This window comes from Lygodium microphyllum, chromosome 18 (assembly GCF_053477565.2).
Source record: "Lygodium microphyllum isolate KBCC chromosome 18, Lygodium_microphyllum_v1.1.10, whole genome shotgun sequence".
NCBI classification, from domain to species: Eukaryota; Viridiplantae; Streptophyta; class Polypodiopsida; order Schizaeales; family Lygodiaceae; genus Lygodium; species Lygodium microphyllum.
The window spans coordinates 82,497,437-82,514,003 of NC_141152.1; positions in this window are offsets into that span (position 1 = coordinate 82,497,437).

The window sequence follows — 16,567 nt, forward strand, 5'->3', positions numbered from 1 at the left end:
TGGTGATGATACTACACATCCTATTGTGCAGATTGGAAAAATTCCCTTGTCTATGCAGGATGGGAAAAAGAAATACCTGTCCGATGTATTTCATGTCCCGAATATCACCAAGAATCTGGTTTCTGTCGGTCAAATGGTTGAGCAGGGCTTGTAGGTCAGATTTAATCCTCACGGATGCTTTGTTGAGGATATGAAAAATAAAGGTCGCTTGATAGCAAAAGGAAAGAAGAAGGGCAGAATGTTTACGTTGGATGCAGACATGTCTGAATTGAGTGCAGCAATGTTTGCACATGGGACCGGTGTAGTTGCAGATATTGATATCTGGCATAAACGCATTGGTCATGTTAATGTACAGCGACTTAAATCAATGCAGGCCCAAAATATTGTTGCAGGATTGCCAAAATTCAAGGTTGCAGAAATGCATAAGGTGTGTGAAGCCTGTCAGTTTGGAAAACAGGCAAGGAAACCATTTCTTAGACATGTTCAAGAGAGTAAGAAGCCATTGGAATTAATCCACTCTGATGTGTGGACAACTAAAGCTGCATCTCTTGGAGGCTGTCATTATTTTGTCAGTTTTATTGATGACTATAGCAGAAAAGTTTGGGTGTATTTTATGAAAAAGAAAAGTGAAGTTTTTGGGCATTTCAAAGCTCTTAAAGCTATGGCTGAAAAAGAAACAGGTCTGCAAATAAAATGCCTAAGGTCAGATGGAGGGGGAGAGTACCTCTCAAATGAGTTTGCAAAGTTCTTGCAGGAGCATGGCATAAAGCAGCAATATTCATGCAGTTATACCCCACAACAAAATGGAATTGCAGAAAGGAAAAACAGGCATATTGGAGAGGTATCTCGTGCCATGCTCAATGAAAAAGACTTGCCAGATTTTTATTGGGCTGAAGCAGTTGCTACAGCAGTCTACATAATGAACAGGACTCCCACTGCAGCAATACATGGAATGACTCCAGAGGAGAGATATACTGGTAGGAAACCAGATATTTCTCATTTGAAAATTTTTGGTTGCATTGCCTATGTACATGTGCCAGATGAGCTGAGATCCAAGTTGGATCCAAAAGCTGAGAAGTGCATCTTTATTGGTTACTCTCTGCAGCAAAAAGGGTATAGATGCTATAACCCTTCTACTCGTAAGTTTACAGTGAGCAGAGATGTTGTTTTTGATGAGATGAGTAGCTGGTATAAACCAGTAAATGTGATTGATGATGTAGATGCACAAAATGGTAATGCTGCACAAAATTCACAGCAGCAGTCACAAAATATTAGTGGACCTGGAGCGTCCTCTAGCAGTGGTTCACATTCTTCGCCATGGACAGGCAGATTGAGATCAGGAGAATCTTCTCAAAGTAATGCAGATAGTGGTATGCAGGTATCACGAAAAGGAAAAGAGAAGGTTGATCAGCCCATGTTTGATGTGAATGCAGGTCACTCTTATGTGGATGGTGAATCTAGTGGCTCAGAACAGAGCATTGATGATGAGTTGGGTATTCCTTCTATTGTTACACCTGGAGTAAGGAAGACCAGGGATGTTTTGAGAGCACCTGGGAGTGAACCTACTTTGCGGAGGTCTACGAGAGCTAGGTATCCTGTGGATAGGCTGAAATATGATGGATTTACAGCCATTCACTATGCATATATGGTCAAAGTGATACAGGAACCAGAACCCACTTCTTTTGAGCAAGCCATGGGAAAAGAAAAGTGGGAGAAAGCCATGGATGAAGAAATGGATGCCTTGGAAGCAAATGCTACATGGGAATTGGTACCTTTGCCTAAAGGTAAAAATGCAATTGGCTGTAAGTGGGTTTATAAGGTGAAGCAAAATGCAGATGGTTGCGTGAACAGATACAAGGCAAGATTAGTAGTCAAGGGGTATGCACAAACATATGGCATTGACTATGAAGAAACATTCAGTCCGGTTGCAAGGATGGCATCCATAAGAGCAGTCATTGCTATGGCTGCATCAAAGGGATGGTCTTTACATCAAATGGATGTAAAGAATGCCTTCTTGCATGGTGATTTGCAAGAAGAGGTCTATATGGAGCAGCCACCAGGTTATGTGCATGCTGTTCATCCTGAGTTTGTTTGCAGGTTGAAGAAAGCATTGTATGGCTTGAAGCAAGCACCTAGAGCATGGTCTGACAAGATAGGACAGTATCTTGTCACTATTGGCTTTCAGATTTCCAAGGCAGATTTCTCACTTTATGTGAGAAAAACAGAGAAAGGTATTATGCTACTTGTCATTTATGTTGATGATTTGATTATGACAGGTGACAGTGATGAAGATATCCTTCATGTGAAAATGCTATTGAAGCAAAAGTTTGAAATGAAGGATTTGGGAGAGCTGCGTTATTTCTTGGGCATTGAGGTGATTAGATCACCAAGTGGGATACAGCTCTTGCAGAGGCAGTATGGATTGGATATGCTGTCCAAATATGGGATGACAGGCTGTAAGCCTATTTCAGTTCCTTTGGAGCAGAATGTGAAGCTGAGCACAGATGCAGGTGAGCTTCTAGAAGACCCTACTATGTACAGACGCATAGTAGGAAGTTTGATTTATATGACTATTACCAGGCCAGATTTGAGCTATGCTGTTGGATTGGTAAGTCAGTTTATGCAGGCTCCAAGGAAACCACATTTGGATGCGGCTAGACGTATACTCAGGTATGTGATGTCCACATTGCAGTATGGACTATTTTATGAGACTGGGGTTCAGATACAGTTGCATGGATACACTGATGCTGATTGGGCTAGTAGTATTTCTGATAGACGATCTACCAGTGGATATGTGTTCTCTTTTGGGAGTGCTGCAGTCACTTGGAGCAACAAGAAACAGCCTACAGTTGCCTTGTCGAGCACAGAGGCTGAGTACAGGGGTGCAGCAATGGCTGCATGTGAGGTAGCTTGGTTGCATAAGCTACTTTATGATATGCATCAGCCTACAGATGGGCCAGTTGTCATTTATTATGACAACATGAGTAGTATACACTTGGCAAATAACCCAGTCTATCATGCTAGAACAAAGCACATTGAGGTGCATTATCACTATGTGCGAGAGAGGGTTTTACTAGGTCTTATTGATCTAGTTTATGTCAGCACAGAGGACCAGGTAGCTGACATATTCACGAAGGCATTGGGCGTAGAGAAGCTGCGCAAGTTCAGAGACCTGCTTGGTGTGCAGGAATTGGGATTGAGCTCGAGGGGGAGTGTTGAGATATCGAGCTCCACTCGTGATACGCCAGGGTGACCGTTGTGTATTTATGTCACCGACTTGTCAGTTGCAGACGCGGTTGGTACACCGCCCATGAATAATAGCTACATGATAGCTATCCTTATCTACTCTAGTTCGTGGCTCAGTTAGTATGCCACCTTAGTTAGTTGAGTTTGGTTTGAGAACCATATATGGGGTTCTTCTATTTTCTTTGTACTAGAGTTCTTTTGGCTTACACAACTAAGAAGAGGAAAACTGTTTTCAGCCTCCACCCTTTGTGTATTCCCCCATTGTGCAAGCAAGAAAGCTACAAGTGAGACTCCTTCCTTCTCTCCCATAATCTTGACAGTTAGCTATCACAGCTAGGTTGGTCATCTTTAGAATATGAGGACCTGAGAGAATGGATCATACCCATTGGCGTGGGAATAAACCTAATGATTTACTTCACTATGCACTTCTCTTTAGTGGGTAGGACCCAAGGAACATAAGGTAGTTGCCTTCATTGCTCCCTTCAAGTCCATCCTTGCCCCTAGAGTGTCTCTCTTTCTTGTGAAATGGTCTCACAATAAGTTGCCAACATTTTTGAAAATATGCATGAGATCCCTCTATATCCCTCCTCTTTCTCTCTCCCTCTCTATTCCTTTTCTCTCTCTACCTCTCTACCCCTCCCTCTCCCTCTCTCTATTTCTATCTATTCATTCCTCTCTCCCTCCATCCCTCTCTCTTTCTATCCCTTTCCCTTTCCCTCTCCCTCTCCCTCCCTCCATTTCTCTCTTTCTCTCCCTCCCTATCTCCATTTTTCTCTTTCTCTCTCCCTCTCCCTCTCCCTCCATCTCCCTCCCTCTACGTTCCCTCTCCCGTTTCCTCTCTATCACTTTCCCTCTCCCTCTCTCTATTTCTCTCTCCATCTATATCCCTCCCTCTCTCCCTCCTCTATCCATTTCCCTTTCCCTCTCTCCCTCTCTCTCTATTTCTCTCTCTCCATACTTTCCTCCTTATCTCCATCTCTACTTCTCTCTCCCTCCTCTATTATTCTATCTCCCTCTCTCTATTTCTCTCTCTCCCTCCCTCTCTATCTCTATCTTTAATTCTCTTTAGTTTTATCTCTCCCTCTCTTTATTTCTCTTGCTCTTGCTCTCCTTTTCTCTCTCTATTTCTCTCACCCTTCCTCTCTATCACCCTTCCTCTATTCTCTCCCTCCCTCTCTCTCTCTATTTCTCTCTCCCTCTCTCTCTTAATTTTGCCCATTCCATCTCCCTCCTCTTTATTCCATGGACCCTCACTTTCTATCTCTATCTCTATTTCTCTCTCTCTCTCTCTTTGTTTTTCTCTCTCCCTTCATCTCTTTATTTCTCTATCTCCCTCCCTCCCTCTCTCTATGCATTTCTCCATAAAGAAAAACAAAGAGAGAAGAGAGAATGCATTTACCTCAAAGCTCAAAGAAAAACTCATTTGTGTTCTTCTTCTTCTTCTCCTTTGTGGATTCCCTCCTTCTCTGCTTTATCTTCTCCTTCACAATCACCTCCTCCTTCTCTCTCTCTCTCTCTCTCTCTCTCTCTCTCTCTCTCTCTCTCTCTCTCTCTCTCTCTCTCTCTCTCTCTCTCTCTCTCTCTCTCTCTCTCTCTCTCTCTCTCTCAACCTCCCTTGCTTTCATTCGTGCTCTCTTCATCTCTCTTTCCTTTTTCATGCTCATCTTCTCAATGCAAAAATGCTGCACTATGCTTTTACTGCTTTTTTCCCACAATATACCAATGCTATTTGCATCACAAAATGTCACTATTTTCATCAATATTTGCATCGCAAAGCATCAATCTTTTCATTGCTATATGCGCGTCACTATATATAGAGATGCACATAGCAACGAACGCATCGACATGCATAGCGACGAACATATTGATGCTATTAGTGATGCATGCTGCTAAAAGTTGTCTAAGCCATCCATTGATATCCCTCTATTTCCTTGTAGTGACAATACAACTTAAGCTTATTTATGTATTAAATTACTCTAATTATAGGTTTTAGAACCTACCATTCTACATGGAGGTTTTATTAATGCTTAATCATCATATTATACACCTATAGGCTCAGTAAGGGTCTTCAAAGATAAATCTAGAACCAAATTTTGAACCACACCTAGCTCTATGTGAACAACTATCTATAAACAAGAAAAAGCAAGAAAACAAGCAAAACGAAGCTACTCCAAATAGTCTTTACAAAAAAGAAAAGAAAAAAACAAGAGGGAAATGCTATCATGCACGATAGTGTGCCCTTATTTGGAGAAAGTATGTATCAATAAAAACTAAGAGTTCCAAAAATCCAAAGTGGAGTGTAAACCAAACTCCACTTATCAAGATTAGCCACATCAGAAGGCTATCTAGCTATATAGAATAAGAGAATAGTTGTAGTAGTGCTTTATTGTTTAGTGTGAATATAGCGTTATAAACATAGGTAAAACATGAGTAAATCCTAATCACAACAAGTAGAACATTTGCAAAGCTAATAGATTGCTCCAACATTTTTTATATAGAGAAGTATGTTAGTCATTTCAGAGCTTTTCCTTTAGCTTGATTCTATGGTGGGTGGGATTTGGTCTTCTTTGCTTAGGAGATTCAACTTTCTCTTCCTCAACTCCATGAAGTGTTTGATTGTGCCCTTCTCCATAGCACTTTCTTGCCAAAGAAAAGACCACTTTCAATCAATAGAAATAGAGAAATGCCATTGAAATAAGGCTTCATTCCTTTGAAGCCAAATTTTCCACAAAACATGAGTCTTGGTATTATTTTAGATTTTAGTGGATATCCCATTAGATTTTTGAAGTAGAAAATCCTTCCATGAAATAGTGTAAATGTGGAGGAGCCATACGATAAAATTCAAGAAATTGAGGAAATCCCCAAAATACATGCCATACATAAAGAGATGCAAGATTGTGTGTGGCACGTTGTTGTTCCATGTTGGTCATTAATGGACTGTTGTTAGGAAATGTTGAGGCAGTGATTGTACCACACCCTAAGGAATGGATGCTTGGATTCACACTTTTTCCAATTTTTAGTTTCTTTGGAAAGGTTAATTGACTAGAGCCTAATTTGCGACAATAAGGTGCATAGCTTTAGCAGTTCTCTTTGGAAGAGTCACTAGGATATCCTTTTGAATTGCTCCTCTTTTGCAAAAAATGTGTTCGTTATTCTCCCATGTAGTTAAGCTCTATCATCTATCTGTCTCGGCAATTCCCAACTCAATCATTTCATATGCCTAAGCGAGTGTTTTGAATGTATTGTCAAGTTGGGTGAAATAATCTGTAACTAGGAGATCAATCTTACTGGCCAAATCTGTGGCCATTTGATAGATTGAACAACGAATGGAGGAGGGTTTTACTCCCATTGGTGATTATGGCTTTGTGACATTGGTTAAGGGTGCTACAATAATGATTACTGGTTCACTCTTGGTCATAGTCTTTTCATTGATCTTAAGTTGTGTGCATTTCATGGTTGTGTTCTTTACCTTCCTATATTTGTTTTCTGAATATGTTTTTTCTTTGTGTGTTTGTATAGGTACATTCTTTTTAGGTGTGAGGATGACATTCATAGCTACACTTTAGGTAGCCTTAGGTTTGTATACCTAGATAGTTTGTTGAGGCATGGTTTTGGTGGCATGGGTCTCAAGCTCGTGGCCTAAATGGCTTCATTTAGGCTATAATCTATAAGAGGTGTTGTTGATTAGGTGTGGTGAGAATGAGAGCCTTGTTTTGAGACCCATACAAAGTGATTTTCCTCATGTTAGCCTTGTGCAACTAGTAGAGACTTAGGTACCCTAGTGGGACTGATGTGATTTTTAGGTGTAATCTATAGGTAGTTTCCCATGGCTTAGGCTAAAGCTTCTACAATGGTTTTGTGCATGTTGCTATAATGTCATGCAATGTTTGAACTATTGATTGGCACAAGCTATTCATCTTGGGCTGACAAAAGTTCCTTCAAGGGACTTGCTTTTTGTTTTGTGGGCATTGTTGGTTGGGTGGGTTTGGTCGAATATTGTCATTTATTACCGAGCTCCCCTTGTTGAAGACAAAGATTATTCTAGCCCTAGGTAGATTTAGGTGGATACATTGATCAAGAAAATTGACTTGACATAGGTAGATTTAAGTGGATACATCGATCAACAAAATTGACCTGACATAGTGTTTTATACTTGAATGAGCACTCCAACAAGATTTCTAGTCCCACATCCTCTAAATTGGGGAGGTATGGTGGGCCTTTGTATGGATTTAGTTTTGCATCAGGTGAAATCGAGGGTTGTCCAATTTGAATGCCAAAACTCATATGGTAAGATGTTGAAGTTTGAGCCTTTCTCGATGAGAGCATCAACTAGAATTTATCCAGAGGTAGTAAGTTTGAGGTGTAGATAGACTGGTGGTATAGCCATCTCTTCCTCATTATCCAAGTTGCTAACTGCGACCATTCAGACTTGAAGATTTTGTTGGGGGTGATGATATATCTTTGCTACAAGGTTTTAATTATTTAATTTTTAGTCTTTGTAATATTGGGGGTGTTATAGGTTTCTTATGTTTAGGATATCTAGGGGGATACTATTATTTTTTTAATGTAGCTTCCAAAGTGGCTAATCCCCTCCTCGTCAAGAGTTTCAAGCTCTACATATCTAGATTTATTGATGGTGTGAACATGATAGCACCCTAATCCTCTAAATTTCAATACTTTCTTTTGTCCCTTGAGTGAATAAAGGAGTACGAAGTCCCCTTTCTTAAACAATCTTCGTTGCATGTGTTTATCAAACTAAGCTTTCTTGCACTCTTTTTTCACAACAAGTGCATGAGTGGCTTTTCTCTATTAGGCATTCAAACAATTTATTTGTCAATATATCAACAATATCATTGATCTAACAAGATGTTAGGTCAACCTTTAAAAGCTAAGCCTCTTGCTATAGACTAAACAACTTTGAATTTGGGAGGTTATCATCAATTCTAGTTGCTTTCTCTCTACTTGTCACACTTGACATATGGTTAGCAATGTAGTGCTACTTGCCTTTTCTCACAACAACATTGAAGTCAAATTGCACAATTCATTTACCAAATACAACAAGGCTTGATGGTCTACAAAGAAGGTGAAAGGGGTGGCCAAGTCCCTCATGTTCCATGATAGGATAATTCATTTTGGCTTTCATTAGGTACCCACTAGCAAAGCTCATAGAGGGAAGTCCAAGTTGTGCTCTCTTGGTTGGCAGAGCATGGCTTCAATAGCAATTTTGGATGTGTCAATTACATGTGGAATTTCAACTTCTAGTTGGAGGATCATAGGAGAGGTGCCTTGATTAGAGTATTTTTCAAGGCTTCATAAGATTGTTGGTATTCATCGATCCATGCCTAGCAGTTTACCAAGAGCCTATACAATGTTCTCATTATGCATGTGTAATTGAGCATAAATATTCTATAGTAATCAGTGTGTATGAGAAAACATTGAAATGCTCTATCATTCTTTGGAAATTCCACGATGACTTGAATCTTTGACATTCACTTGCAATTCCATTCTTGGATGTCACATGCTCTAGAATTATGCCATGATTGACCCAAAATTGGCATTTTAGTGGATTTAGAGGTAGTGGAAGACCACTCAAAGTTTCTTTAAGTGCTTGTGCCATGAGGAATTGATGTAAAGATCATTGACAAACACTTCAAGTTACTTACAAAGCATGTCCCTAGAAATTGTATGCAATAAGCATTGGAAGGTTGCAAGTGCATTCATCAACTCGAAGGACATGACGATGCATGCAAACACTCTCCATTTAGTGGCAAAGGTAGTTTTGTGTCAATTATTAGAGGTCACTCACACCAAATTATATATTGAAAAAACATTGAGGAAGTTATAGGCCTCTTGTCTTCCATGCACTCAATCATATGCTCAATGTAAGGCAATGGGTAGTGGTATTTCTTAGTGGTTGCATTCACCTTCTTGTAGTTAATGCATAGTCGAATCTTCCCATTTTTCTTGAGAACTACCATGATGGAGATACCCAATATATATGGTCTAGTTTGTAAATAAACCCTACCTTGAGAAGCTTGTCTAGTTCTTATGTTATAAGATGTGCATATTTATGGTTCATTAGGTAGGGTCTTTATTTTGTAGGCTTGATATTCAGATCTCTTGGGATAGTATGGGTGAGTACGTGTGGTGGTACTCCATTAAGATCAATGTAACTCCACATGAACAAGTCTTAAAATTCCTTAAGGACTATGGTGTTTGTCTTCATCCTCTTTCGTAATGTCATTGGCAATATATGTTGGTCTAGGAGGCTCTCCTTTCCCAACAAGATTTAATTGACCTTTGCAAGTCCCTCAATTGATTTGCTAGATTTGACTTCCCATTTTTCTCCCAACAAAATGACTATGAAGTTCATCTTGTTGTTTTGGATTTTATATTAATATTAATCATCATGATGATGCCATGACCGCTTTCGTTATCTTTCTTCTTCTATTATAACTCAATAGAAAAGTTTAGTTGCATCCTTGACCATAAATCTCTCCATGTTGACTTGCATTGCTAACAATGTAAGTCTTCTCCTTTATGTTGGGGGTAAAGGCACCTTCCCTTAGCCGCCTGTGTATTACTACACTGACAGTACCCACCACTCCACACTGCATGTGGCGGGCGCCTGTCACAGTCACTTATTCTTTATTCTTTTAATGGAAGTTTGAATAAAGGAAGGCCTGGCCACACATTGTGGTTGTTGGAGTTCCCACTTTTGAGTCACTCTCTCTCTCTTGGCTTTTTCTCTCCATCCACCATAACTCTCACCGCCACGCTTCCTCCCCCTGGGTTTCCCTCCCCTTTCAATTGGTATCAGAGCAAAGGCATTGGAGCTCGCCCGGCATTCTCTTCAGCCTGGATTTGAAGAGCTTCAACCCAAGCTTCAATGGCAGCCATGGCACCTTCATTTGCAGGTATGTTTTGATCTCCTGTCTCCTCCGCGAGCTTTCGGACCTTCATCGACTTCTTCCCGGGCTACATTGGAGCCCCCTTGACATTGCCAAGTGCCCTTGAGGGCTGTTGAAGATCCCCCAGGCCCCAGGAACAGCCATCACAATTTTTGGTGCATTTTTAGGGGGCTAGGCTGATCTACTCCCCAGCATTTTCTTGCTCCTCCTCGGCTTCCCAGCACTCTTGGCAACCCTCCTGAGCATTGCTTGACTCCCCGGCATTAGTGCTTGACTCTCGATCGATTCGAGTGCTTCCCCCTTCAGCCCTTTGCTGTATACACAGTCCCAGGACTATCAAAACACGGTAGCACTTGACATTTACTGTTTGATGCTTCTTGGCATTGCTCGTTTGATGCCTATTGATGCCCGGTGATGCTCGGATGTTATGGGATGCTATGTCTATGCGTTGGGATTGATTTAGAGCAGATTTGAGCATCGTTTGAGCTTCATTTAACAGTAAATTGCTTGCTGTAATACACTTGGCTAGAGCTCATTTACTTGGTGTATGCATTTGTTCATGTATATGGGGTGCTTCCTGGAGGTTTGAATGATCATACCAATGTATTTGGAGGTTGTCAAATGCTTCTTCTTGGTTCCGAAATGCTTTTGGCTTGGATTAAGATCTGACTTAGTCATTCTTCACTGGCATTTGGCTTCAGTTGGCATGCTTTGGACCGGTCTATGCCTATTGTCACTGCTTGACATTTAGGCTTCTTGCATTTATGGCTTGGTCAGATATGGATGCCACTTGGTTTGCCCATGTTTGAAGTTACTAGGAGCTTTATCTTCAGATATATTTGAGCATTTTGGATCTACTGGGCATTACATTTGGTTGTCAGTTATATGCTCTTTGAATGCTTTTAGGCTTATGCTTTAGGGGTCCGAGATAGCTTGGGATTTATGCTCCGAATATACCCTACTAGGATTTGGCATGTCTGATGCTATGTATTTGATGTATTAGAGCGTTGCTTGCTATCTTTGCATCTGACTTCACTTCCAGTGGGAGCCTCTTGGTATATTCGGATGTACACAGAGTCTAATTTACAGATGAGCTTGAGCTTGTGGGACAGTTACATGCATTTGCTCTCTTGAGAGCTTTATGTCTGCAGTTTGTCTGTAGTGGGCTGATTTGATATGCCTATTGGGGCAGGCACCTATCTCTGTCACAGGTTTGTCAGTTTTGTATGCATCTTGGATGGTTATGTATTGAGCTACTTGCTTTATTAGTTGTGCTTGTGCTTAGTCTCTTCTTTTACCCCGAGACCCATTACATGCATGACTTCTAGACCTATGAGATGTCTCTTGCCTGTTAGGTGATTGGTTTGACAATTATTGGTACCTTCTTGCCCTTGGACACTCACTGTTGGATGTATCTTGCTACCTGGCAGTTGCCATGACATATATATCAGTGATTGCTTCATTTTGGGATAGTTTTACATACTTCTATCATTTATTGCAGCAAGCTGAAATATGTAGATTTTGAGCACTTCTATGAGGGTAATGCTTACTATTTGATGTTATCTTTGTCATATTTGGTGGACAGGTGCTTCTCTTGGTGAAATCCACCCTTTTACCTAGTTTTAGTAGTGGTTTTAGTGGATTTTCTGCTAATTACAACAACTTGCAATTTTACTTTTTTGCTATGATTTGGGACAGTATGGTTGATCATTTGAAAGATACAACTCTCTTTAACATTGCCAAGTTGGATGGTACCAACTATGGGTATTGGAAGTCCCAAATATGGCAGTTTTGGTATAGAAGTTGTAGATTAAACCCTTGCATTTCAAGGGTGTTAAAGGTGAGGATATTGGATGATGATGTTTGGATGGAAGTTGATGAGCTATGCAAGTCTACCATTATTTTGTCACTCTCATAAGAAGTCCATTATAATGTTGTTGAAGATGAAAATCAGAGTGCATGGGATTTATGGGAGAAGATTCAGGAGCTCTATGGGTAGCAGAGTTCCACGTCATAGATATATTGGCTAAAGCAGTTAATGGACCTTTGCATGAAGGAGGGGACCTCCCTTTCATATCATTTTAGTTAGTTTCATGCTATCATGAAGAGTCTGTTGTCACAAGGTATTGAGTTCAAAGACAACTTGCACTCGTTGTTTCTACTTGGCACCTTGCCTGAATCATGGGATGTATTTCGTACTGCCATATGCACGAACAAGCTTGATGGACTGAAAATCAAAGATGTTGAGAGTGCTTTATTGACTAAGGAAATCAATAGGAGAAACAATGATTCTTCCCACTCTTCACATGCATTGATCGTTAGAGGTGGCAGACATGGCAGGCATGATAATGATCATAAGGGCAGGGACTCTCAGAAGTCCAGGTCCAAGTCACGTGGTCGCAATGAGTCCCGTGGATGGAAGTTTGATCTTACCTGTCATTATTGTGGGAAAGTAGGGCATATATAGGCTGTAGTGCCATAAAATGCGCAATGATAAGCGCAAGGAAAAGGGAAAAGAAAAAGTGTAGGAAAAGTCTTCTGAGTGCAGTATTGTACTCGCAAAGTCTAGCGTGAAGATAGAAGAGGTTAATGTCATGCAGGCTACTGATTCAGATGATGATTACATAGTTGCAGCTTCTTCATGCGATGCCTTACAGACTTCTGAGATACATTCTATGTATGCATAGTGCTGGCTCTTAGATTTGGGTGCACCCTTTCATATGGTATGATTACTTGTGGCAGGCTTGTACTTGTAAGAGGTGCCAAGTATGGCAACCTCTATCCCTTACTTGTATCTGGAGCTACATTGGATCATGTTTTGTCTGTGGGTTCTATTCCCCATGTATCCCTTTAGCATGCTTGTTTGGGGCATATGTCCCTTAAAGGAATGAAGATGCTCTGTGCTTTGCAGTATCTTCCGCCTTTTGAATCTTCGCATTTTGAATCTTGTGATCATTGATCGTATGGCAGGAAAACTAGAAATACGCATAAAAAGTTTGGTAAGAAATGCATGGATGAGCCCTTGGCTCTTGTGCACTCAGATGTATGTGGGCCCATGTCCTATTAGTCACTCGGTGGGGCAAAGTACTTTGTTACTTTCATAGATGATTACTCACGTAAGGTTTGGGCTTATCCCATAAAGAGAAAATCCGATGTCTTAGACACATTTCAGTGTTGGCTTGCATTGATAGAGAACCAGTCTAGGAAAAGGCTCAAATGCCTAAGGTCAGATAATGGGGGTGAGTATGTATCACGTGCTTTTGAGCAGTTTTGTGATGAGCGGGGTATTAAGCATCAGTTGACTGCCCCTTACAACCCACCCCAGAATGGTATTGTTGAACGCATGAATAGGACTATTCAAGAAAGGGTCTGTAGCATGCTTAGCCAGGCTGGCTTACCGCAACAGTTTTAGGCTGAGGTAGTTAGTACTGCAGTGCATCTCATTAACAGGTCGCCTAGTAGTGGCATTGACTTTCAGGTTGCAAAGGAGGTATGGGCAGGCAAGCCCCCCTCTTATGATCATTTGCATGTCTTTGGATGTGAGGCATTCTACCATGTGTCCAAGGACAAACACAATAAGCTAGATCCTAAAAGTGTCAAATGCATTTTCATTGCTATGGAGATGCAGGAGAGATGGGTTACGGTCTATGGGATCCGTAGGCATGGAAAGTGATCTATAGCCATTATGTCATCTTTCATGAGGACAAAATGTATATGCAACCTGAGAAAGTGGTTGAGGTACGCAGAGTTATCTTTTAGGAAGAGCCACCTGCTCCCGTTTAGCCCGCTCCACAGCCAGCTAGACAGCGTGCATCATCACCTAATGCTCATGGCCTAGATGTTAGACATGCTGATGTTAGACAGGATGTCGGTCATGCAATAAAGCTTGGATTGAGGCGTTCTAATAGAGATAGACAACCTCTTGACCGTTTTGCACCCTTTATGGATTATATACTGGTTATAGATGCAAGAGAGCCTTTCACTTATGATGAGGCTATGCACAGGGGTGATTGTCACTCTTGGGAGAGGGCTATGCAGTTTGAGCTTGACTCATTGCATAAGAATCAGACTTGGGATTTGGTTTCCTTGCCTTAGGGTAAGAAGGCTTTGCTATGCAAATGGGTGTACAAGCTGAAAAGTACCCCTGGACACCCCAAGCCAGCATACAAGGCTTGATTGGTTGATAAGGGTTTTAAGCAGGAGCATGGTGTTGACTTTGATGAAGTCTTTTCTCCTGTGGTCAAGATGACCACCCTATGCTTAGTCTTGGCCTTGGTTGCACAGCTTGACTTGGACTTGTACCAGATGGATGTCAAGATGGCTTTTCTACATGGGGACTTGCATGATGAGATTTACATGGAGCAGCCTAAGGGCTTTGCAGACCCTGGCAGGGAACACCTAATGTGCAAGCTAAAGAAGATTCTATATGGCTTGAAGCAGGCACCTAGAAAATGGTACCATAAGTTTGATGCATTCATGTAGTCACAGGGCTACTGATGCCAGGAGGCATATTTCACGGTGGATTCCGTGCCACGGTGGATTCTGTGAGGTTTTACGGTGGATTCCGTAAACTTTGATGACCGGGGCTCATACACAAAGTGGATTCTTTGTGCGAGAAGTTGATGGGGATGCCTATCCTTTTCGGGCGTTTCATTAATTTAATGTGTACATGGGTGATTCCATAGCGGGTGATTCCGCAAAATGCATATTAAATTAATAAACGTTTATGAGTTTAGAGTGCGCACTCGTAATAAATTAAGGTTAGGATTGATTTCTAACTAGTTGATTTATTTATGTAGCTAAAGACTGCTAGGTATTTACTTTTGTCGGTTTAATTGTATTATTTTACTAACGATTGTGAATGCTTCAGTTGATGTGTAGAGATAGCAGCAGTGGCGGAGGAAAGCATTGGAGGATAGCGAGTATTCGATTTATCATTTATATTTTGATGGGCGCATACCTTAGGCATGGCGCCTATATTTTGTCATGCCTATTTATTGAGGCGTTGGATATTTATTTATTATTTTGTATGCGCATGGGCGCACGATTATGTTATTTGTTCGTGGACATTGTATTGGGCATGCCAGACTCTTTGGGCACCGTCCGTTAGCTTTATTCCTATTTTGTGTTAAAGTAAACTCAAAAGCTAAAAGCTTGCTATTTTGTAATTTGGGCTATTATTGGAGCTTGAAGATGATTAATACATAAAATACATGCTTTGTGGAGCATTCACACAAGGCATGGGGGGAGATTGCACCCAATTGGTCTCTTGTTCATGTCGTTCATGCTTTTTGCCTTGAATTTTGTGCAAAAAGTAGAGTTCTATTGTTCTTGGGGACCTTCCGGCATTCACTACGCGAGCGTACAGCATCCGATCTGTGCACCAGCTACAGCCGCAGTGCTATGGATCCGTGCTTGTACACGAATAAAGCCCGTGATGGTTCTTTACTGATTTTGGTACTTTATGTGGATGACATGCTTTTAGCAGGGACAGCTTATGAGGAGCTAGATGCTCTCAAGGCTCAGCTCAAGAAGATCTTTGAGATAAAAGATCTGGGACATGCCTCTCATATACTTGGTATGCGCATTACGTGCAATCGATCTCATGGACTACTCTATCTGTCCCAAAGAGAGTACATTCATAAAGTCCTTGAGCGCTTTTGCATGTAGGATGTTAAGCCTATTGGCTGTCAATTACCTTCTCATGTGAAGGTTTCACAGGTCAATTGTCCGCAGATAGATGAGCAGAGGGCCGAGGTGGCCAAGATTCCCTATGCATCAGCCGTGGGTAGTCTTATGTATGCCATGATAGCCACCCGTCTAGATATAGCTTTTGTAGTTGGGGTTGTGGCACGTTATATGGCTACACCTGGCAAGAAACAGTGGGATGCCATAAAGGGTATCATGAGGTACCTAAAGGACACAACAGATATATGCCTTTGCTATGGCAGCTAGGATATAGGAGTCATGGGGTACATTGACTCTGATTATGTAGGACATGCAGATAGTAGGAAGTCCACTTCTAGCTATGTGTTCACTTATGCTGGAGGGGCTATCTCTTGGATGTCCAGGGTGTAGAAGTGTACAACTCTTTCTACTATAGAGGCCGAGTATATTGCAGCCACAAAGGCTTGCAAGGAGGCTATTTGGTTAGGTCGTTTGATTGCAAACCTTGGTATGATAGATGTTATGTCTACACTACATTCGGATTATATGAGTGCCATTCAGTTGGCCAAGAATCCGATCTTCCATGCGAAGACGAAACATATTGAGGTGAGGTATCACTTCATTCGCGAGGTCATTGAGGATAGGTCTGTTCACCTTGTCAAGATTCCGACTGAGCAGAATCCTGTAGACTTGCTTACGAAAAGCCTCACTACCGAGTGCTTTGCCTTCCTCAGGAGATTGAT